Source organism: Ruditapes philippinarum, unplaced genomic scaffold (genome assembly GCF_026571515.1).
Source record: "Ruditapes philippinarum isolate M1 unplaced genomic scaffold, ASM2657151v2 ctg416_1_1_1_1, whole genome shotgun sequence".
Classification (NCBI taxonomy): Eukaryota; Metazoa; Mollusca; class Bivalvia; order Venerida; family Veneridae; genus Ruditapes; species Ruditapes philippinarum.
In genome coordinates this window covers 174194-199947 of record NW_026852364.1, presented here as the reverse complement: position 1 = coordinate 199947, position 25754 = coordinate 174194, and the positions used below count along the sequence as shown (strand labels likewise).

At 30.4% G+C, this 25754-nt stretch overlaps 1 protein-coding gene across 6 annotated transcripts in view; it reads left to right on the top strand.

The window, feature by feature from the left end:
• The window catches only part of LOC132758132 (lachesin-like), an 83878-nt gene that overhangs the window by 51458 nt on the left and 6666 nt on the right, over window positions 1-25754 (top strand). The window lies entirely within an intron of this gene.

The window sequence follows — 25754 nt, the reverse complement described above, 5'->3', positions numbered from 1 at the left end:
TATTTATCCAATTCTATGTTTTACGTATGCGTTTCATTTTTCCGGGGCCAACAACTTGGAAAATTCTCGGAACCGAACGAAATTTTGAATTTTAATTGATTTAACAAAGCTTTGCCTTTGGAGATTTATTATCTCAAGAAAAAAACAGGTTACATTACTCTACCCTCTACCCAAGACAAAACATGACCCTCAGAAATTCTTAGAATGATTTCAGATTGATGAGTGACATCAGAATCGGTTTATTTTTTTCAAGCAAACAAGTTTAGCCTATAAAAAAAACCAGGCACTAAGCATTATTCTCTCAAAGAAATATAAAGAGCATTTATCAACATTAATAAAAAACATTTTCTCATATTAATTTTTGTGTTATCTAGTTTTGTAAGTTAATCGGAGTTTTAAACTGAATGACAGGTAGATTCTACTGTATTTGTTTACATTGACAACTGTCCGTTTCTTAGAAAGGGCGACAACCAAGATTAGCACCGATGTCTATACGCCGTTTTTTCCGGCATATTTACTTGAATATGCGACTGAGGCCCTCGAATCAATAAATTTCAATATAACAAGAGCGCATGACTCTTTGGCAAACAGGCAAAATCGTCATTTTTTGTTTGTTTACTGGGCCCTGTATGTATTGCGCATAGGTGAAACCGGGCTATAACAAGAGCGCGTGACTATGTTAACACATGGTTTTGGTCCCGTTATAACATGGGCAAAATAGGGAAAAAAAAGCCGATTTTATGCTATAAGTAATAGAAAGAGCACCGAAACACGAGGCTATCTGATTTGTACGAGGGGGCGTAGCCCCCGAGTATTAATCAGATTTCCGAGTGTTTTGGTGTTCTTTCTCTTTTGTATCATAGTCAAACATAAAAGCACGTTCCCTGTTGTCACAATATGAAACCCCGGCAAAAATGAACCAATGAACGAACATCTGAATATGACATTTCTGTCGCTTCCCCTTTATCTGCCGTCACAATATGTAAACCCCAGCAAAAATGAACCAATCAATGGGCATGCTCTTGAGTGCGGGTAACTAATACCCGCACTCCAGTTAACGCACTGTGCATGTATATGTATACGATTTAACCCTGACACATTTTCAACAGAAAGGTCTCAAAACTATGATACAATTATAATTGTCGTTTGTTGTACGTTGTAGAAAGAATTACATCCCCATGTCGAAGAGTTCATTGCAATAAATATACCAAATTTTTAAAAAAAACATTAATCTTGTCGACAGTCCAAACCGTGTACGTTACTGTAATAAAGCCATATATGTATATTAGTATGTATTCTGTTAGTTATAAAAGTATCAACCATTGTCATCAAAAGTCCAAGGAAATAGCGAAATATTAGCCATATAAATATTTTTTTCTGTTGTGTTTTTTCTATGACACAAAATGTATTAAAGAAAACTATACAGTGTCCAAAGCTTTAAACAATAAAAAGAAATATTGAAACGTAATAAATCTAACATAATTTAATCCAAATACCTGACTGTTATATTTCTTACATTATCTGTATTACCTTGCAAATGAACTGAAGAAAAATTGTTGTACATTTTTTTTAATTTGCTGAAAATAAAGACTTTCCGTACAAATGCCCAATCTTCACATTTATTACCCATAAAATATGAAAGTGTTTACTATGGTTTTCATATCTACATTTTGTTCTAGGCATAAAATTCACAAAATGTTCTTTTTTTCACCTGGCACTAGTTCACATATAACAAAATTTTGATGCTTAATTCCATCTTACTTTATAATACCACATAAACAATTCTTCTTTTTAGTTGAAGAACAGGCTCCATTTATCTTCAGCAAACCAGCTGTTAGTTTTATAAATATTTAAGCTGCCAGAATGTTTATGGTTCATTTATATTATTTATTACTTTTGATATATATGAACCTGTGTGCTTTCTCTTTCGTGCGGTGTGAATAAAAGTGTACGAGTATGAATGAATATGAACAAGACACCCAAAGCTTATTAAGATATCAATTCACATTATCCTTATTTTGTAGGGTAGTACAATGGTACAACTTAAAGAACACAACCATAAAATAAATATTACGATTGCCCTTCTTCGTTTATTTTTGAAAATAAGTATGTGTTGATTTATTTTACGAGATGCTAATGAAAAACATAACAACATTTCACATTGATATAGATTGAAGCGACACGAGTCAAAGATGATTAATATAAGTATTTTTATAACAAGAAGTTTTAAATGTGTAAAATATCAATAAACACTGTTATACGATGAAATTGCAACAACCTTTTGAAAAAAAGACAAAATAGGAGAAAACTGTATTTCCTGCTCGGTTTAGAAATGTGATACCGAAGTCATTTCTGAAAGACATTAATAATTGCATGTAAATAGGATTATTATGTATAAATGCAATTATGTATCTAAGGTTCTACAGCGTGCAATTAGGTATTCAGACAATCTTAGGTTGCTTGGTTTATATTTTGCCAATTAGAACTTGTATACATACGCCAAATATTGAGCGAAGAACAGATTACATTCAAAGCATAGTATGACATTGTTGTACAAAAAACTGTATCTTGTAGACAATTTATGTGGTAATAAAACTGTTACAAGTCTTTATTTGTCTGTCAATTACTTGGTATGGAACCAGGAAACAGAAATATATTTTATGTTAATGGGCGGGTGTGTTTTAAATCAATCGGACTGCACTTTTCACAAGACATGTTTCATTCATATATTCATAAAATAATGCTTTTTCGTAAGAATGTACCTAGGATACGAATGTAGATCGTACTTAACGTTTCTGTGTTAATATGTCAGACGCAATTAAGCTGAGCTGATGTGTACAATTATCTCTGCGACAGAATTAAAAAATACCACAGCATAACATACATGCATATTGCTAAAATATATATTTTCTAATGTTTACATGGTATGCGTATGTAAAATGGTAACTTGGTCATGTGACTTATTTATGTCACATTTCTTATTACTTTATAGCTGGACTTCTTACTTCGTGTGTTCAAATATGTTTACTCTCTTCTATCTCAGAAAACCAACGGCGTATATATGGTATTAATGTCTTCTGAATATAATAAACACATGTGATAATTCTGATATCGTGACGGTGACAGTAATTACAATGTACATAAGTATACTGGGTAACCATAGACAGATACGTGAAACACGAAACGAGTCTAATGTAATGACTTATTTTGAGGGCAAGTCACGGAAATATGTTGAATCTAGAATAGGACAATGCACTATGTAAAACATAAGTTCTAAATGTATGGTATCACGCTGTGTTGTATAATATTGACTACTTTTTTTATAATTTTTTCTAAAGTTGCAAATAGCTAACTATATTAACGTATCAGTTCAAACATACAAAAGGCACCCCAGTACTGAAAACGAACATTTAAATAACTATCGTTAAAAAGCAAACAACAACAAAAAAACAACAAAAGAACAATTTCGGTATATCTATTACACAAACTAGCAGTTGGTGGTAATTTCGTATATGTTGCTTATTGACAATCACTATTGTGTTTTTAGTCTGTTTTCCAACTGCTGTATATTTTCTCCATACTAATTAATTAAAGGTATAAAACAAATGTTTATTTGTCTATGATTAATATATTCTTTTTTTTTCTGTAAACTTGTACAACAAATCAGCTTTAGGTTGTACAACGAATGAAATTATTGTGACGTTCTTTTGACAAATACCAAAGCAGGAGAATAGACGTCTCAAAGAATACAGCTTTTACAAACGTTTGAATTACTTCTGTTGTTTATGTTATTATTTCGTTAACAACTTTTAAGATGAAGTTTATCGTCAATAAAACAGCTGTTAGTTTTATAAACATATTATCTACCGGAATGTTATGGTTCAAATTATTGTTGTTATAGCTTTTGATATATTTGTACCTGTATAATGCATTCTGGAATCCTTATGAATGAACTCTTTATCCGCTGCATTTCCTGTATAAACATATATTACGCCATTGATTACAGACAAGAGCAGTCAGAACAGCGTCTTATTGAAACCAAAACAAACATTGAAATACTTTATCAGATGATAAGTTAAGTATTTTTGGAATATGAGTACAGTTGCTGTAAATAGAGCCCCTCATATTTATAGTTCAAACCCACCGAACTAACTGTTTAAAACAGCATAAAATTAGACAATCATTATATCTTTATTTAAAGACAACGTGTTTCCAATTACTAGTACGTGAAAATGCGAATTTTGTGAAAATATGTGCAAAATAAATAATGAAAAGAAATCTCTATCATGTACCGTTTTAGTGTAATTGAATTTTATAAGTTAAGAACATTCAAGCTGATTACGTTGTGATAACGTAGTAGCATTTTTACATACTTAAATTTAGTATGTTAGAAAAAAAATACATAATATAAAGTTGTTTAAGGTTTACTAGGTTGCTTTAATTTGTCTAAATTACTTATAGAGACCAACATTAGACATTGCAATAAAAATCTCATTATTTTCAATCTTATAATTTCGTGTTCACCGGAAAAATAAAACTTCTCACTAAAAACTGAATTTTGGACTGAAAAATATATAACATTGTAGTAACGAAATTTTCCGAAAATGTTCATTTACAAAATGTGCTTTTACATATATATTCTAGGTGTAGTCTACATGAACCTGCGACTCAAATACATCGGTCTTAATTAGTCCATTTAGTAACATTATATTACTATTAGGATATTAATTTCTTTTATTTATTTCACTCTCATCAATCTTCAAGCAAAACAATCATACACATATTACAATTAAGCGTGAACAGATAAGATTTGAAGGAAATATTAATATATTAATAAGTTTAAAAATAGTGTGCATCAGAAATACCTTAGAATCTGCAATATTCAAACCAAACGTTATGGTGGCCAAATAAAAACCAACAATGATGTGAACTTTGTATTTAACTGTTGTTTTCGTCCGGTACAAGTATGATAATTGCATTTGAGAAGTCAATTTACTGCTCTCGGTATAAAATAAATCATTCATTAAAACACATTCTGTTTAGATGTGACGGGGACTGATCGTATAAAGTGTGCAAGACAATTCGTAATTCATAGGAAATTAAGACGAAGATAAATTTTTAATACAATGACAGTATCAAATTGGATTAAAATTCAAATTATGTACACATTTCCTTAAATAATGGCGTATTTATTAGTTTCTTAGAGTCATTCTAGTGAAAGAAACATCCCATAAAAACAAAGCTGTTGTAGAAATATAACAAAAGGGTGTAAGGACAGAGAGCAATTTATACAGGCAATGTATTTCATTTTATTTTAACGCTTTGCTATTCGTACATAAAACAAATTTATCTCAAGAAGCACAAAATACATTTTTGTAAGTTCGATCGAGACAAATTGTCTAGCAGTTCTCAATTTGTTTAATGACGTACGCATGATCTCTCCTAATTATTGACACTGCGGAGTACACACACAAAATATTTGCATATCAGCAATTAAGCTTGTCTCAGTGACACGTGATAATTGACACATCACAAAAAACTAATTATTCATTGGATTATGTTATTACGACGGGTCATGTTGTCAGGGTGATGGCAAGCATATCAATAAGATATGTGGGCCGAACTATTGATTACAAAGAAACGACGGTAACAAGATACAATTTGATGATATTTGCTTCATGATAATTTGCAACCATTCATAATATTTATTTGACCAATTAATGGTTTTCAATTTTTTTATTTTAAATTTATCACTATTACTAAAGATCACTCCAGTTACATGCATTATCAAGCATTTTGATAACTTAACATGTCTTTGATACAATTATAATGAAGGTAAATAATCAAACTGCATAGTAACCTTTTTGTGCTTTGCAAAGCATGATTTTCAAGTGAATGTTACAAACGCCTGTAACATTTAAATGTTTATGCTGTTTGTAAGGCAAGTTAATGGGTTTATTTCAATTTAATGTAGATGATTCGCTGTTTGAAAATATTATGTATATTAAGGTATATTATGTGGGGTGTAACAAAACTTGATAGAACAGTTGGACTATATGCTCCAAACTAAACAAAACATGGACATAAAATAGCATGCTTAGATCTTTGTTTTTTGTTTTTAAATATGTTGAAGTTTGATTCATTCAAATAATAAATAGAATGTTTTATAATTTTCAAAGTAATAAGCTTTATCTTATTCAATAAATTTTATTACATCTTCAGGTAATGAAATATATATTTTGGAATAAAGTCAAACCTATGAATAATGTGTTTTATGTTTTAGCCACTTTCAAATCCTATTGAATACAACATATGCACATTACCACTCTTAAATCATTTAAAGATAATGTAAAAGAGCAAATTATGTCACAAATTCATTTACTAGAAGAGAAAAATAGTGTTTAGATATAAACAATGAAACTGAATGTGCCTGTGTCGGTAAAGATAAATAAAAATTAGAATGCAATCAGCGTTATTCAAAAAGTTATTTGTACATTGTCTTATGCGTTTAAGCAGCTTAAGAAAATGTTTGAGTGCAACATAATATTTTATCAGTACAATAGACAGTAAACATGAAAATCACAATAAAGTATGTATAACTATCCTGGATTATGCAAGGTTTATATGATACGGTATAATAGATGTAGTGTTTAACAATATATTCTATCATGATATATGTATGATATCAACTAAATGTGATAAAAGTATCAAAACGTATGAATTATAATGAATTGTGCTAGGCTTGCAAACTGTGTCCGTTATTCATGCTTTGCACATAGGTTTTCAAAAACAAAATACATTGTACATATATTTTAAAAATGTTTGCTTATACTTTGGCTTTATAATGCATGAAAGGAGAATTTCAAGAAATAAGCATGGCGATACAAAAATCGAGTATTCATTGTTATGAAATACTAATAACATGTGAAGTCTCTACTGTAAATTTGTAAAACAAACAGCATAATCGTTGTTTCAAACTATTGTACTGACTTAAATGATGTTTTAAAGCTGTGTTAAAATTTAAATTGAGTAAAGGCAATTATTCAAGAACTTTTAAGAACTTGTTTTCTGAATTGTGTATATCAACAAAGGTGTATATGTTTACGAGGATGGAATGCAAAGGCGTTTTAGTTATATTATGTATATCGATAATTGTGTTTTTACAAGGATATTTTTTTTCTGATTGTAAAACTGTCGAAAAACTTGCTTTGAGTGTCAGTCACGTTGTACTCTTCCCTGAAAAGATAACAGTTTCGTTAATTAGTGCTATACAGCAAATACGGAAAAAGTATTTAAAAAAAATATTTATGTTAATTTTAATGAATCTGAAATCATTGGGAACGTTTGTTCATTCAATGTTTTTCATCCAGAGATCTTGAAAATATTTATCCTCATAAACATGTATTTTGTAAAGAAATCTACTCTCATTTTTAGTTGAAGGACAATCGTCATTAATCGTCGATAAAACAGCTACCAGACAATTTCAGGCTATATTCAGTCTTACTAGTGTTTTAATGAATTTTTAGAACTATTCAAATTAGTTATATATCAACATTAACTACATGTACAAACATTATATGCATTACTGACGTTCAGATGTATGAAATATTAACATTATCTTTCGATTAAATGAAGTACACATTGTTGTTCTAAATCTGAAGTGTGCAAAACCTATTGAGCTAGAAAATACTTGTATATAAATAATATTTTAGATTGTTTGCAAATTGATATATTACGTAAAATAAATGAAATTAAGCCTTTAAAGGCGTTTAACAGAAATTTACAACGTTCCAAGTTTGTCGATCCAATTTTATTTAAACGATAGTCCAAAAAGAGGCGGACTCCCTAATGAAGCTCAAAACAGCAGAATTGAACATAGTGCATACTTGTTTTGATTCATCCTGTTTATGGATGGACGGTAGTTGTAAGTGCAATCTTAGATTTGTTCATACGGCGGCGAAACGGAAAAATTGATTCTGTTGGACTGCATGTATCGTTTTAGAGAATTAATCACTCATAATAATGATGCCTGTAAATACACTGATAGATATCGTATATAGTTTTTACAATCTAAGCGCTTCTTGGATTGACTGATTAGCGTTGAAAAATCTAGAACAAGGGTGACTTTCTTAGAAGCAATTAAACCACAACATTATAATATATAAGAATAACAGACTTGGTTTGATTGGGTCTGTCCATGATCGGGAATGTTAAAAGTCAACATTCTCACGCCCCCGAGCACCGGCTTAAGCAATATAAATTCTTCAACACTTATGTACTGGAATCAGTGATCCAGAAGAGCCACAAAATAATAACAAAGATAACATTGGGCATTTATTAACCGCAATTAAACGTTGTTGAAGTCTTTGTTTCTTTCATCGATAATATTGTCATTTAAGTAAGTGATTAATTTCGATACAGTTAAAACTTTTTCGTGAGCGAGACTTAAGTGACCAATCATACATTGGAAAAATAAACAAAATAATATAAGGATACTTTAGCATTTATTTAAAACTTATGAACTTTGTTTGATCATTGTGTTTTTGTTACATAGACAATTCTACTTTTAGGAGGAGAAAAATCGACAGTTGTTATAAAACAGCTGCTAGTTTTATAAACATTTTACCTGCCAAAATGTTCTGGTTCAGTAGTATTGCTAATATAACTTCTGATATTTTTGCACTTGTATCATGCATGCATAAATCCTTATGAATAAATCCTCTATCACTGCGCTTCCTGTAAAAACATAAATATAACCTATGTTTATAGCATCAGCGCTTTCTGGAAAAATACACAAATATTGGAATAGTTTGATAAAATGTTTCTAAAATAGATAAATAAAGAATCCCTAAAGAAAGCCCAACACGGCAAAATTGAAAATGTTGCAGGCTCGGTTTGATTGAGCCTGTTCATGGACGGTACTGGAAAGTGCAAGTTACCGTCTACGCCCCCTAGCACCGGCTTAAGCAGAATTCAACCTTTAAACATGAAATGGTAGAATTTTGAATTTAGAAACATCCGCAGATGTGTTCATACGGCGGTTATCATGGAACCTTCAATGTGACATTTCCGTGCCATTCCATGAAAAGCGGTGTATGGTCCCCAAGTAATAAAAAGCGTGTGCCCTAAACGAGAAAACAATGGGCGGAACTAAATAAAATAGAATTTTGAAAGGGGATCAGAGGTTATGAAGCCTGCGTATCACAGATAGGACGTCAAAAGACAAATTTAAAAAGCAGGCAACATATCCTAAGGGTGATTCAACATTATTCAAGTAGGAAAATTCTAAGCTGTAAAATGTGTTTATATCTTAACTGATCGATTTACCGAAATGATGCTCTTAAACACTGTTATATTAATATACAATTCATTTTAAAGTAAATGAAAGACAAATCTAACACAAAAATGTCCATTCAGTATAGCTTTAATCAGTTTGACAAGAGGACGTGAACTTATGAGCTATAACATAATATGTCACATGAGAAATAAAAACGTTGTTACCTTATTTTTGGATTATTTGTTTTTCAAGCTCATGGTTGCAAAAGAAACGACCATGAAAAGAAACGACCATGAAACTTTGAGCTGTAAAATAATCCATCAGAAAGAAATATTAAGTTATTACTATTTGTTTTTCAAGGTCATTGTTGCAAAATAATCGACATCAAGCTGCCTGTGTATGCAAGACACATCATTTTAGACGACTGGAAATGTGTATAGCTTTTTAGTGTAAATACAGTGATTAGAATATGCACATTTCGAAGGAGATTTTGTATGATATAAGCAAAGCAAATCGGATCTTTCTTCATATGGAACAAAACTGAAAATATTATCTAATAATTTATCAAGGAAAGCAATTATATAAATGCTTGCTGCCATGTTCAATTTAACATTTAGGTAGAATGAAAACTGTGTCCGAAGTATGTCTGAAAATACTGCCATAATTTTGGCGACCGGAAATAATTCATTTAGTTATTTGCCCTTGAAATGATTTAAACGCAAACAATTCACGGGTGAGCAAGATCCTTATTTCTTAAGATGTAGCTTTCTTGCTTACAAGTATAATTGCATAATTTGAAATACTGGTCAAGAACGGTTTATTTATTTTTTTCTTCCTCTTTATCTATGCCTTTGCAAGTTCTCTTAAAAATGGCACATTTTTGAAGATTTTTTAACATCTTTACAAAAAGAAAAAAAAGATTTTTATACTGTTTGAAAACTTTATGCACGACTATACCACTATAAAGTTATTTGAGTTACATGTATACATAGTAAATGTAGAGAAATAAAATTATCCCCAATTTATAAGTAACAGTGCAATATCACCAACACTGTAATGTTTATACACGAAAGCGCCGTGCGTTCGTTTTGCATGTTTTTGCATTTCTACTTTACCTTCTCAAAGCGTTCTCTTGGAAGGATTTTAAGACTACACAATTATAGTGTAACATGATAAATCATCACTAATAGACAGATGATTGCACATCACAGTAAACTCTTTATTACGTTAATACGCATAGAATTAAGATATGGTATTATAGATCAAATGAAGTGTTTATTACCAAATTCCATCAAAACATATGAAATCAATTATATAATATTAGCAATAAAGGTACTAAAAACTTCGCTAATGTATGAATAACGAATTGTTACACCTACTTACTATAACTATTATGTAAGGTATGCAGTGATGAAATAAATGCACATGATAATTTACTATGATCAAAGAATTATTTTTTAGAGTAATTAAAGGACTGTTTGCGCAAAAAATAAAAGATAACACAGTAAAAAATATGTGTATTATTGTTTACATTTCTTGTTGTTTTCACATTGACCATAAACAATCGATCATGAGGATTTTAGAGCTTATACGAAAAGAAAATATACATAATTAGCTTAACCTTATCATTATAAAAAATAATTATCTGTTCTTGTCTTTGTAGCATAGATATCTTGCCTGACATTCATCGATTTGATTATCTAATTTCATTTACCGGTTAACTTGACGAAATATTAGAAGTTTGAAATAATTGATAACAAAAATCTATTTCTGAAATTCTTATATGTTTTATTTTCATATTACTATGATTACTAGTATTAGTATAAACAAAATTACTAATAAAAAAAGAACATAGAGGATGTTATGCATTTCGTTACTTGAAAGGTCATATTGGCAAAGCTGGTTTAAGTTAAAGTGGAGTCATGTCAATTTTTTACTAGATTTCAGGATTCCGATTGCGTGCACTGTCAATTATTCTGATAAACGTTTCCGAATTTCTAGTGGCAACAGGTGGAATTGCAAAAGTGACATAGCATGATAATTATGTTTGGTTCAACTTCTTGTTCTGGAAAAGGGCGATATTTATTCGGTTGTAAAACTGTCAAATACATGGTTTGAGTGTAAGTCGCTTCAACCGAGCCATGAAATAAACACATACTTTATGAATAATTGATAGTAAAGTACGCTGAACATATATACACGTATTGTACATGTATTGTTCCACTCAAATTAGTTTTCTATTAGTACACATATACACATCTGAATGCCAGACAAATATCTAGAATTTTATTCTAATCATATATCTTATACACTAAACAATTCTCATGTTGAGTTGAAAATAGGAGTCATTCATTATTCGTTTAGAAGGAGATCTGTCAGTTTTATAAACAATTTTGCTGCCAGAATATTACGGCTATTTCCTTTATTTTTTATAAATTTTGAAACATTGCTGTGTAAGAGTATACATATCTAAAAATATCTATGGAATCCACAAAAATAATGATGCACTTCCTGTATGAACATATTCAATACTGATGTTTACAGATAAAACTTTAAGATAACCTTTCAGCTTCAACAAACGTAGAAACCGTTTGTCTAGTGATTTGCTATTTTTAAGCTAAAGCGTTAGTAGCTACAAGTAAATGTATCCTCTCTGGTCTTTCCATGACTGTTCTATCAGTTGCTTGCGACAGCAAGTACTGATAAACTTCTTGACTGCCTGCCCAGGAACGATGCGGTAGCTGAACTGTGCTTTGATAAATTCAATGTGGCTTACTGCTGTAATCCGGAGTAAAAACTATCAACACCACCACCCACGGCTGTTCTATAAGGACTAAGAAAAAGAAAAGCAGAAATTTATTAAATTATACAAAAAACGTAATTAATCGAAAATAAAAAAGGATTAATCTTAGAATTGCATTTCAGCAAGCTAGTTTATGTTACAGACATGCAGACTTACTTGATATAAAGGTATAAATTATAGTAAATAAAATGGAGTATATCTAAAGTATGATGGGGTTCACGGTTAAACTTTTATTGGAATCTGCCGTTGAATATGTGCACTTATTCAACGTTCTTATCACGTATACCAAATTCAAACAGGGCAATATAATAAGTATTTGGCAATAGAGTAATTTTATGTCAAAAAAAACTTCCGTGCCAGTTTATATCTAGGACTTTTATCATAGCTGTAAGAATTCGAACGTTAATATCTAGATATTGTAAAAATGATATTGAAATCTTTAGTATATTCAAATCGTGTTTCTTTCACACAAAAAATGGTTCAGTATTTTAACTGAAAACAAACTGTATTTGCAGGTATGATATATGTATAATAACCGTTACTTTAAAAGAAGAAATAAGAACAAATACTCAAGTGTGAATAAAATACACACTTGATAGCACAATCAACAACTTGTTCAGAAAATTGTTACCATCTAGTTCATACCAATCAAAATGATATTATTGTATAATTGATATTATCAAATGTTTTGTTGTTTTATTACCCTCTGTAGAGCCGGTACAATGCCGATTGTTGCTTTTATAGCATTTTGTTTATGTCTTTGTTTTAGATAATAACATTCATTTATCCTAACTTTCATATCGGACCCATATGGCTATACTCATAATTAGTTCAATTAAAATTCATTTCAGAAGCTCCCATACGTTTCGACAAACTTAATTCCTGTTTAATATATTTACAATCAATATAGAGAAAATTTTATTGTATTTTTATGCATATTAACTATAAATAACACGTTCATAAAATAGTTTTAGATGCTGTTACAGCAAATGATAAACCAAATAGAATACCCTAGAGCATTGTCTTACTAAACAAAAGTACATAATACGTAAATATGATAAGTCAAAAGAATGTTATTTGCGTAACATTTATATAGAATTTATTAAGGATATTAGTCGGGAAATATCAAATCAAATAAGCGACAACAAAATAAAGATAAATGATATTTAAAACTTCAGTGGTTCTCAAAGGTACACATGTATTTATCTATACATAGATATGTCTCGTATCTCACTTAGCAAAATAGAAATAGTTAACTATCAGTAGTCATATGTAAAAACTTGAAAAGCACAATATTGCCTGTATGCAATATTTCAGTCATCTTGCTATTATACTCTACATTGTTTTGACTTAATTGAATTTTATGAATACATTCTTTAAACCTCATGTACATTGAATTTACATATATTTAATTGTGTAATTTATTATAAAAAGGCGAAGAAAGACGGCGCAAGAGAGCGGGGACACTTTAATATATTTGATGCAGAATATTTTTGTACAAAACCACACCAGATGTAGCGATGATTAGTATGTTATATCTTTTCATAATTATAATTTTGATTATATCATACAATCTAATCCAGGTATCAAAAGCTCATTAATTCAGGGGTAATGAATAGACGAAGTCTACTTGCACGACTTGTTTTATATTGCATGCAAAACGAAGTCAGGAATTCGTTACTGGAAAAGTCTAATAAAAGCCAAAGAAGGTGTGCTTGTGGTATTGCCAATTTCATTTGAGTTATCAGAGAGTGATGCCAATTTACTTAACATTTACAGAAAGGCGGATCAGTGAAATAAAAAGTAGTTGTATAGTTACATCTAAAAATTGTATGTCTAACTAAAATGAAGAATATAAAATATGTTGTATAGTCCAATTATTATACAAACAGTACGGTGATTGCATCTTTACATTTAGAATTTTTAACATTTTATCTTTCATAGTTCTTCTTTAATTCAAAATCCAAACTTGATCAATTACTTCAATATAGAAATTTATAAGTAGACTACGATTTTTCGGAGACATTTAGGCTATGTTATCGTGGTACAGCTAAGGAAACACCTAATATATCTATTACGTTAGATAATTAACACGTTCAGAAATAAACTTAATTGGAAATTCTTTGAAATCTCATTTTTCATTCGACATGACAATTCAATCAATCTTCGTTGTTTTACATAATAAAACTTGATTATCATACTACAATTGATCGTGTGAGGTTCTCAAGAAAATAAGCATGATCTTTTATCTCAAGTGAGATAATGTAGTATTTGATTATTTTGTTAACAGTGGAAAAACCATTGATTTTCCTCAGTTTTGTTTAATCGTTAACAAAACGTTGCATTCTTGGTTAACATACATCGAGTCTTAATGTAGAACAAGGTTCATGTAATTAATTTAGAAAAAAATGTATAATGTCGTTTCTTAAAAGAAAATCCTGAAGGTTGCTATGTTCTCATGAGCCCCTTACAAATTAAATAAAGGTCAAATCATTTTTTAATATTTTTTTTGGAGAAACAATGTCAGATACAAAACTTATGATTATACGAAGTAAATTCAAGTTTACGTAAGCTTGACAGTGAATTCCCTATATTAAGATACTTGTATGAATCTGCTGGCAAATCAGAGTAAACTGAAGCAAGTTTTTTTCTTATTTTCAAATAACATGGCCAACGATGATGTCATTCCCGAAACATTTATGACGTTGGTTAAATTGTTCGTACTTGCTCTCTTAATTTTTTTTATTATTATAATTGAAAACTAAACTTAATTTCAGCTAGGTACGAAAATCAAATAAGGTTACGACATAAACTTAAAGGTAAAATGGGGTAAACATGAAAGTAAGTAATTGAATAACTTTATAATAATTGTAATAAGCTAAGCATGTTGGAGATTTAATACCGCTTAATATCTGGAAAAGCACCGACTTAAGCGGTATTCAATTCTCAACACTAATGCGTTAGAATTAGCGATCCCACACATTTCCAAAATCACCCCTGAACAAACCCATAAATTACATACAATATTATAAACATTTGCATACATAATTGTAACACCATATTTTTTAACTGTTTCTTAACATACGCGAACATTTGTATATTTCGTATGTAAGGATAAACATTTGTTTATATATATACTTACATACGAATGTGTACTTTGTCATTATAGAGTTTGTAACTTTAACATCGGTATATTCTTACAAACATACAAAGCTGTTTGAAATGATCAACTGTTTATACGAAGTTGCTGTGTTTATGCTCTTGAATTTTGAAGAGAAATGTGAAAAATATCTATATTATTTGAAATCAAGTAAGTAATACTTTTTTTCAACATGCTTATCATTGTGCTAAGAAATTCAAAAGCAGTTAAGAAGCACTGAAGAAAAATATGCGAAATTCTCTTTCAATTTGTTTTAGCTATTGTTTATTGAAAAACATTAACGTTTACCACTTAAACATGGTAAAGTGTTTATAAAATATCTGAACAATTTGTCATTAGTTAAATCTCCTAAGATCACTTGAACTTATGTAATATGTTTTGCTACAGTGCAGTTCTAGGTTTTAATGGAAATATCTACATTATCCGTAAATGCTACATGTACAGCATAATACGAAATGTTATCCAAATATCGTTCAAAGAAATAGAATCAAGTGTCCAGTCAAGTCAATTCTTTTTTTTCCGAAAAACATATACATGTTCATCACCAAGTAACATTTTGGCGGTACAATACAAAGTACAGATAAGCATTGTACAGTATACGTTTTATTTTAGCATTTTTGTAAAACAGTTTTTGTAATATTTGAAAAGAAAACTCAAGAATATCGTTAATGAATTAGGCACTTTAAATTGTTGGAAATCTTAGCAAGAGTGTATTAATAAGACCACAAAACGAAAAAACCAAAGCACAAAAAATTAAGAAAAACACTTCAAGTTACTGGAAAATTTACAAAATTAATGCAATCGTAAAGAAATAGAAGTATAATGATACTAGTATTCAATTTGAATCTTGTTTTCATCAGAACAATTCTAGGAACTAGAAACAACAAAAGGCCTTAATCTAAATGATAAAAATTATTAACAATTAGAAATAATAACGATTTTTGACGACAACTTTGAAGAAGCAAAGCTTGGCAAATAAAAGTATTTTCTTAATACGATAATTGTGCAATATTCTCAAAAATTGTCCTCGACGTAACGTTTTTGAAATAAGTCTTAAAAAACCTTAAGTGAATGATTGTGTTTTTTTTTCTATGATTTACATCTTCTGTTTTTGGTTTATTTTGGAGTAAATCGTAAAACTGAAATAGTCATATTACGACTTTCAGTTTGCCTTTATAAATGAGGCATGACTTGGCACGCATTATTATAGTCTCGTGCTGGTACTTTAATAAGAAACACACACTTTCGGGATGTTATCCACTTAAGTTTCCATATAACCTTTCCATTTATACCTAATAAAGAAAAGCTGCACAACATTTCTAGATTACAATCCAAATTTTGTCTACAATCCTTAATATGATTGTAGGGCTTTAATTGGAATGTGTATCAGCCAACATAATTATGTTTGAAAGGTTACGGTACTGTTATGGTAACTCTTTTATTACTAAGAATTATTTTCTTAAACTAAATTGAAATAATTGAGTTAAAGTTCAAATCTTAAAATACATAGATCGTGATTAATCCATTATCTTTGTTTTACTATATACAATGACTAATTTATTTTTCATTTAGATCTTAAACAAATAGTCATTTGAGGGACTAAAAGCATTGGCTTATTAATCTTAAATAACTGTTTGGTTATTTACTTCACAAATAGCGCGTTTTGCGGTAATTGCTTGTTTATTCCAAGTAACACAATTTTCATTATAACATTAAAGTGTAGTATAAATCAATGAATAAAAATACTGAATTGCTCTTACTATGATTTAAGACCTAGCATAAATGGTATGATATTTATTATAATGTATTTGCTTATACCTTTTTTCGCTAAGCCGGCAAAATACCTGACCCCAATGTTTACAACTGCAACTCCTTAATGACGAATATCTACGTATTGTTTGATAAATCCATTTACAATATGCTACATCATTTATTAGTATTTTATACGTGATGTTGAAATGAACACGCTGATTAAAACGATAAAGTTTGCCAGAGTCACTTGTTATAGTTAACGACCCCTGACTGATGCCGGGCGTGTATAATATAACAATATTGAAAAATACTTAGTAGATGCAACGGATACTCAATTAAGATCATAAATATGAAGAAAAAAAATCATATTTGAGAATCCAACAAAACACACGATCCAATCTGATATAGATATATATGCATTTGCATGTAAGATCAAAAGTATTTTAACTAAAAAAGAAAATAATTTTTATTTATTAATAAAATTTCTGGACTTTTTTTGTTGTTTATTGTAAGAAAAACGTCGAATAAATAAGTTTATATATATAGATTTTGTCTGGATTAAAAGGCTAACTTTATTTGGGAAAAAACCCTATAAAAGTGGGGAATGTTCGATTTGATTCGATTTTAATCACAACAATTAAATGAAAGTCGTCATTTTCTACATACAAATGTATTCACTTATCCCCGACTCATCTCGTTTGAACTCGGACATACCTTTTTGAAAATTTTAGTATTGCAATTTAGTAAGATCAAGTTATCATCAAAAATTATAATTTTGTTCCCAACCAATTACGATAATTCCACACACCAGCACGGGAAACGTAATACATTGACAAGCTAGTATATATACTTTGTAATGTGCTTAACTGTTCATATTTGTACCAGATACTTGTAACGTGACATAGCTCTTTATTTCTCCATTCATTAATGTATGTAGTAACTTTCTGCATAGTAACTTTACAAAATTTGATTTGCTAGCTAATAACTTTAAGCAAAAATAAAAATAAAAGCGAAACAATATTAATTATTAATGAAAATAAGATTTCCATTGCTACTACGGCTATTAGAATGATGTTGATGATGATTGTGCTGTTAATGATAATTATATCAATATTGCATACACGTCTAAGAAATAATTGTAGTAATTTAAATAACGATTTATATAATAACCATTTGCGCGAAGACCCTTTTTGTCAATGTGATATTGTGATTGAAAATGCCGAGCATTTCTTTTTCAAATGTAATCGTTACGTCGAACAACGAATAATACTCTTTCGAGAAACTCGATCTTACCATCCATTAAACATTGATACACTATTGTTCGGTCGTGAAAATTTAGAATACGAAGATAACGTTGTCATTTTCGAATCAGTTCAAAAATTTATCAAGACAACTCATCGTTTTGATAATATTTGACTTTTCATTTTGTGTTTATTCTAAAATTCGTCAATTACATTGGCTTTTTTGTTCTAATCTAACGTTCTTAAATAACATTATTCATTACCAATCTTTCCCCAAAAACCAAACTTCAACAATTTTAACAACTACAGTGAGATCGGGATGGCAACCTGTGGATGGATCGCACTTCAAAATCAAAACTGTACATTAAATCTTAATGAATAAATGAACTGTTCAAAAATGAAATACATATTTTTAAGTTTATATGCATGTTTAAATAATCATTGTTGCCTTAAAGTATTTTCTTTTGTAAAATTAATTTCTGGGAAGGGCTTAATCTAATGTTGTGAGAACTTGTTGCCCAACCCATTTGCATTTTGATATATATACTTTATTTGTATGCTATATTTGTAAACATGTATTAAATGCAATAAAATATGTTTAAACTTAAACTAAATGATAATTATGGTGATGATACTGTTGCTGCTACTTGTGTAAGCATTTTAATAATTGAGCCGCGTCACGACAAAACCAACGTAATGCGTTTGCGACCAGCATGGATCCAGACCAGCCTGCGCATTCGCGCAGTTTCTCTACTTCTTATAGAGTTTGTAAGCGATCAGCATAGATCCTCATCAGACTGCGCGGATGCGCAGGCTGGTCTGGATCCATGCTGGTCGCAAACGTACTATGTTGGTTTTGTAATGACGCGGCTAATATATACTTATATACTATTTATATACTTATTGCTCCTATATTTCATATTTAAGCATTTCAGTAACCTCAAACTTTAAATTTTATTTCGTCAAAACGATATACAGATAAAATAATTCTTATACGAGTTGCAGAACGGAAATCATTAATTCATCATAAAACAGCTGTAGGTTTTATAAATATTTACGCTGCCAGAATATTATGATTCAATTTTAATATTATTGTAGATTTATAGACATATGTACCTGAATGTACTGTCTAATATAATCCGTGTAAATCAGTCCTGTGTTAATCAATATGTATAACACATTTTGTTTTAATTATTTTGGAAAATTTTACGTTTCCTCCGTGTAAATCGGAAATAATCGTTCCACAAGACGACCCATGTTTGATTGGTAACCGTTTTACGTGTATATTAGACATCTTTATCAAAGGCAATATTTGTAATAAAATATAAATGATTCATGTTGTTAAATTGCAGAAACAACTTCTTGACTTTAAGCTGATAACAGGAGTAAATGATCTTTAATTATACGAAAATATACGGTACATGGGTATATTTACTTACAAGTGAATGTATTTCATATAAAATTAATTGTAAAGGTTGTTTTGAATGATATTGCCCTTTATATATCTAGTTATTTTTTTCTGCTGCAAACAATATTAATTTCAAGAGTGTTATAATGAAGTTTTTTAAAAATATTTTGTAGCATTCATTTCAAGTTATGAAAACATGTTATATCTTACAAAATACGAAACATGCCAACTCATGTTTACTAAATGGGATTGTTTGTTGAACGAAGGTGAAATTTCGATGCTGACTTGAACACTCATACGTGATATTTCCCCCTCAAGTACAGTGTATTTCTCTTTCAAATAGGAGTACTACAAACAGCATTTCAAATTCAGCAAAACCCTTGGTGCTGGCTGATTGTCTGACAGTTTTTTAATTTGTTCAATGACGTTTGCATGATCTCTCCTAATTACTGATCATGTGGAACAAACAAGATATTTACATATCAGCAATCAAGCTTGTCCCAGTGACATCCGCAAATTGACAGATCGTATAGGGCTAATTATTCAGTAGCTTTAGAAATCACAGAGGGTTTTGCAGTCGTATTAGTAGTATACATGCCGATAAAAAATGTTTAAATTGAGTTCAAAGTTATAAAAAGGTCACATATATATGTCGAGAAGATTAGATTAGCGCATATTTAACGAGAAACTAGTCAAAAGAAGCAGTCAATCTGGAGAGTATTTTTTTTATAAGAATCAGAACGCGTATTGTATAGGAACAATGTATTTTTTTTAAACTAACAAGCTACATGCAAGACATATCTTAAACGGAATGCTTAGCTAAAATATCATTAAATATTAAATTGTCAAATGTGCATGTCCAGCCAAAACAATTCGTCATAAAAAGCATTGACTTTGAACAAGAAAAAAATATATGCAGGTGTAACTTATTAAATACTTTGCAAACATGAACAAATGTGAAATTAAGATGAACTTTTCTCGTTGGAGATGTTGGTATAGCTTCTATAAAACATTTTCCTATTAATGACTTTTTGCCTGGATTATGCATTCTTTCTTTGCTCCTTCAAGCCTACTCAGTTTCCTACTATGAGATCTTGGTAAAAAATAATAAATCATTTTATACTTGTCTTAAAATTGTGCATCATAGTAAACATTTGCCTATTATTTTGTTACTGCAAAATTGCACACACAGATTTTCATCGATTAATTGAAGGTATTATCAATTAATATCATCATTGCATATGATATAAATTATATCATTACATTAATAATGAATGGTATTAAAAGCTTCACTTATTAAAGAAAATAAATAGCAAGAATCATTTTAGATTTATAATAGATGTCTGCCTGATGTTATAATTGATGTTTGATTGATTTCTGTTTTGATGTGAGTATTGGTGTGAAAATAAAAAATTCATCTATGCATGCCAATAATTTTAAAAGTTTACTTATCCTCTAGACGGAAAAAAATCATGAATAAATGAAATATTAAGGATAAGAGTTATGTAATTTAAATGTTCCTTATGTATATCAGAAAGTTAAAGGAAGCTCGAATGTAATAAGACTTTATTTTGGTAAAGTTCCGTTCAGTTTTTTAAGGCTATACTAATTAATGTCCTACTTTGAAGGTTACATTATCACTGCAATATGAACACATCTGCGGATTTTCAAATGTTTTAAATACTGCTTAAGCCGATGCTAGGGTTTTGCGTGGATAGTAGCTTGCACTTTCCAGTATGTTCATGATCAGGCTCCATCAAACGTTGTGGACTTCGAAAAGATTGCCATAGTTTAATGAAACCAATCATATAATACTTTAACCACTCAATCTTGATATTTGGGTTTGTAAAATACAGTCCAAATCTCATTATTCATCAGAAACGATTTATTATCTTTTTTCATGTTTACATAATCTAAGCTAATTATTTTCCCACTTATATCTTAGGAAAATAATCGTGTGAGGCGCTAAAGAATATAAACATGATCATAAATCTAAAATGTGATAATGCAATGTTTGATTATTTTGTTAATCATATAGAAAGCTCTGTAATTTCCTGGCTGTATTTCACGATTATTTAGTGTAAGATTATAGACGTGCATTACGCTATATTTGATATTATTATATGAACTAAATATAGCTGCCATTTCATTGGTCCAAACAGTAGTCAACAGAACTTTTTATAAACTCATATTCACTGGGTGTAGTATCACATTCACTGGCTGAATTGAATTTTCCTAGTCTAAAAATAGATTGAGACTCGTATTCAATGATCATACACCGTAGACTGTTAATTACACGTGTAAATTAAAAAAAATAAGTGTCGCTTTTTGTTCTTTATGGCATATTTCTCGATTAAAATACCATTACTTACTATTATACTTAAAGGCTACACCGCAATGATGAGTATAAAATTGAATTATTTTTGTATGCGCAGCGTTCGCGTACCACTCGTTGCACGCCTAACACGTGCGTCCTTTTTCCCGCGCTTCAACGAGGTAAAATTTGTACATGTATATAAGGTTGTACATTTGTGTTTTTTTTTAAATTCTTAGCATATTCATATAATAAAACAATTATTGACTAGTGAACCATTGAATATGATGTGATATTCACCGGCAGAAAGTCATATTGACCTCGGCTATCGCCTCGGTCAATATGTCATCTGCCGGTGAATATCACATCATATTCAATGGCTCACTAGTCAATAATTGTATAATATTGCATACCTTTAGTTAATGTTTTGTTTTCATTGGTTTAAAAGCTTTCAATAAAGGTCGTAAAAGAACCCATAGACTTGTTAAATGCCATTTGTCCTACTGATTGTTATAAGGATACAATTTATATGAATTAGTTTAGTCAAGACATTATATATTATCAATATAACTACTTTTGTCCTGTTTGCTTTTACGGCGCACGAACACAACTAAGTTCATATGGTGCGGAAATAGGAAATATGATTTTGGCTAACCTCGGATGTTGCAAACTTAAAGCAAAACCACCTCACCTGCTGGAGCCAGGAGATACATATACTCGGATTATTCAATAAAAATGATATACATTGACGTGTTTACAAGAATCAGTTATTTCATTGAAGTTTGTCTCATTTTAATTTATGTATTGGTATAAGAAAACCTTTCCTGCCAGTGTTTAGTTGGTTGATAACAACCTGAACGTTTCCATACGGAATGATAAACATTTAGTGAGATAGATTTCATTTCATTGGTCAAAATGTTTTTAATCTGTAAAGAATGCCAGTCGTCTAGATATTATCTGTATTAATACGTATGATATGTCCATTAGCAATATGCTATATCATTTATAAGTATTTTATATTATGATGTTGACAGCAACATGCTGATCAGAAAGATAATTGATGCCTTAGTCACTTGTTATAGCTAACGACCCCCGACCAATATGGGGGTATGCATAAAATATCCATCTTGAAAAATACTTAATAGAAGCATCTGATACCTAATTTCTATCAGACATATGAAAATATCGTTTCTAAGCATTCCATCAACTGTACAATGATTAAATCAAATCAGTTAGCATTTCCACTATATTAATAAATATATACTTCATTATAATTATATATGATTTATAAATACACGATATGTTTTAAGCTAAGGGTATAGGCAACTTCCTTGATAAGTTTGTTAATCAATTTTGTTTTTGATAAGTATAATGAAATTCGTTTGAAGTATAAATAAGCAATGAAAGATAAGGTAATTTCAAAACATTCTTTAGTGAATAAAAATGAGGAGATAATTTGACATAAATTAATTACAAGATTTTAAATAACAGTCAATATATTTTGACAAACGGGACTTGGAATTGTAAAACAGATGATTTAATTATTTAAACTATGTTATGAAACATTTTTACCTAATTTATCCTGAAAATGCTAGTTTTGATTTCAAAGACGCATGTACTGTAAAAGTTTCAGAGATGAAACACATTTGTGACATTAATGGCTTTTGCTTTTTTGACAATTAGTTATGATATAGTGATTTAGTATTTTGTAAAGAAGTAAAAAAACAACTTCATTTACATTGTGCTTCTTTTATGACTAATTATGAGTAAGCGTAACTTTTCTTCTAACATCGTCTAAATTATTTAGAAATATAAGACACGTGTTTTCTTTTCTTAAGAGCATATATTGTACAGTAGCCATTTCGGAGCCTTAATGTGCCTTTAAGTTTATTCGTAACATATACTGTGAAATATGTCTTTACATTTTAAAGGCATTTACTATCACCTAGAATCAAGCCGTGTCTAAACATTCAGGAACTAATATTCATTTCAAATGCTCTATTTAATGCAAATTATGGATGCTTAAACAAAAAATATCATTGGTGATACCTTTACCACTAATAATACATCAATGCAGCATTGTTTTAATACTCGATAATTATAAGTCTTGTTATGTTAATTTCACAAAGAAAAACTGGAGCTCTTGAAGTATATTGGTATTCAGTGTGATTATAATGAATTACTAGTATTTGCTACGGTCATTAATCGTCATGAAACCGATATGTACTAACACTTTATATATGTATAAGACTCAGTCATTCCAAGTCTACAATGCCATCTCTGTCGGCATTGCTCGTAATCCATTACTTCATATACACGCCTTTTAACGCCTTTTTCATCCCCCCCCCCTTTTTGTTGTCTCAAATGATGAAGAAATGCCTTATTTAGGCCCCAAACACTTGTTTTTGTTTGAGAAATGTTGTTAAAAAAAGTGACCTCTTTTTCGGCGCGGCCCCCCAACCAAAAGATACATCAGGGGGTTGCCAGAAGGGGGATGTGCCCCCTTCTGTTTGGGGTGTTTGAAGGGGGGCGGAGTCCCCCTCATCGCCAAGAAAATTTTGGACTTGTGAGAGGCTGTAAATGACCCCAGATTGATCATAAGGTAACGTGTAACCAACGCTGAAAAGCATTTGACTCTGTCTCAATCCATTGAGAAGTTGCAGCACTTTGAAATCAATTTTGATGGAAAAAATCAATGCAAAATAGTGATTTTTGGCAATTTTGAGATGTCCCCTCGTTGCCATGGTAACAGAAAATTTAAGCCTGAGCATGTTGTTGCAAGGGCAATAGTCCAGTCAACATTTGTGCCAAGTTTGATTAGTGTTGAAGCAGTTTTTATAGTATTATAGCAATTTGAACTTGTAACGGGAGACTTTTCAATGAAAACAGCCATTTTTCACAAAATGCTCATGAAGTAATGGGTTAATGAAAAAAATAAAAAAATCTACAAAACAACAATTTTTCATCAAATTTATATGACAGGCCATGTTTAAACATGAAAAAACGCGATTTAGGGTCATTTCAAGTATTTTCATCATTTTCTGTTAACCCATTACTTCATATACACGCCTTTTAACGCCTTTTTCATCCCCCCCCCTTTTTGTTGTCTCAAATGATGAAAAAATGCCTTATTTAGGCCCCAAACACTTGTTTTTGTTTGAGAAATGTTGTTAAAAAAAGTGACCTCTTTTTCGGCGCGGCCCCCCAACCAAAAGATACATCAGGGGGTTGCCAGAAGGGGGATGTGCCCCCTTCTGTTTGGGGGTGTTTGAAGGGGGGCGGAGTCCCCCTCATCGCCAAGAAAATTTTGGACTTGTGAGAGGCTGTAAATGACCCCAGATTGATCATAAGGTAACGTGTAACCAACGCTGAAAAGCATTTGACTCTGTCTCAATCCATTGAGAAGTTGCAGCACTTTGAAATCAATTTTGATGGAAAAAATCAACGCAAAATAGTGATTTTTGGCAATTTTGAGATGTCCCCTCGTTGCCATGGTAACAGAAAATTTAAGCCTGAGCATGTTGTTGCAAGGGCAATAGTCCAGTCAACATTTGTGCCAAGTTTGATTAGTGTTGAAGCAGTTTTTATAGTATTATAGCAATTTGAACTTGTAACGGGAGACTTTTCAATGAAAACAGCCATTTTTCACAAAATGCTCATGAAGTAACGGGTTAAATCAGATGCTTATACCAGAAATAACTCAACTTAAAGACCGTAAAACAATATATTAATATTGAATATCATTTTCATTTGCTCTTGGAATGATCGCAAGGCCCATTCACTTGATTCGAGTAAACAA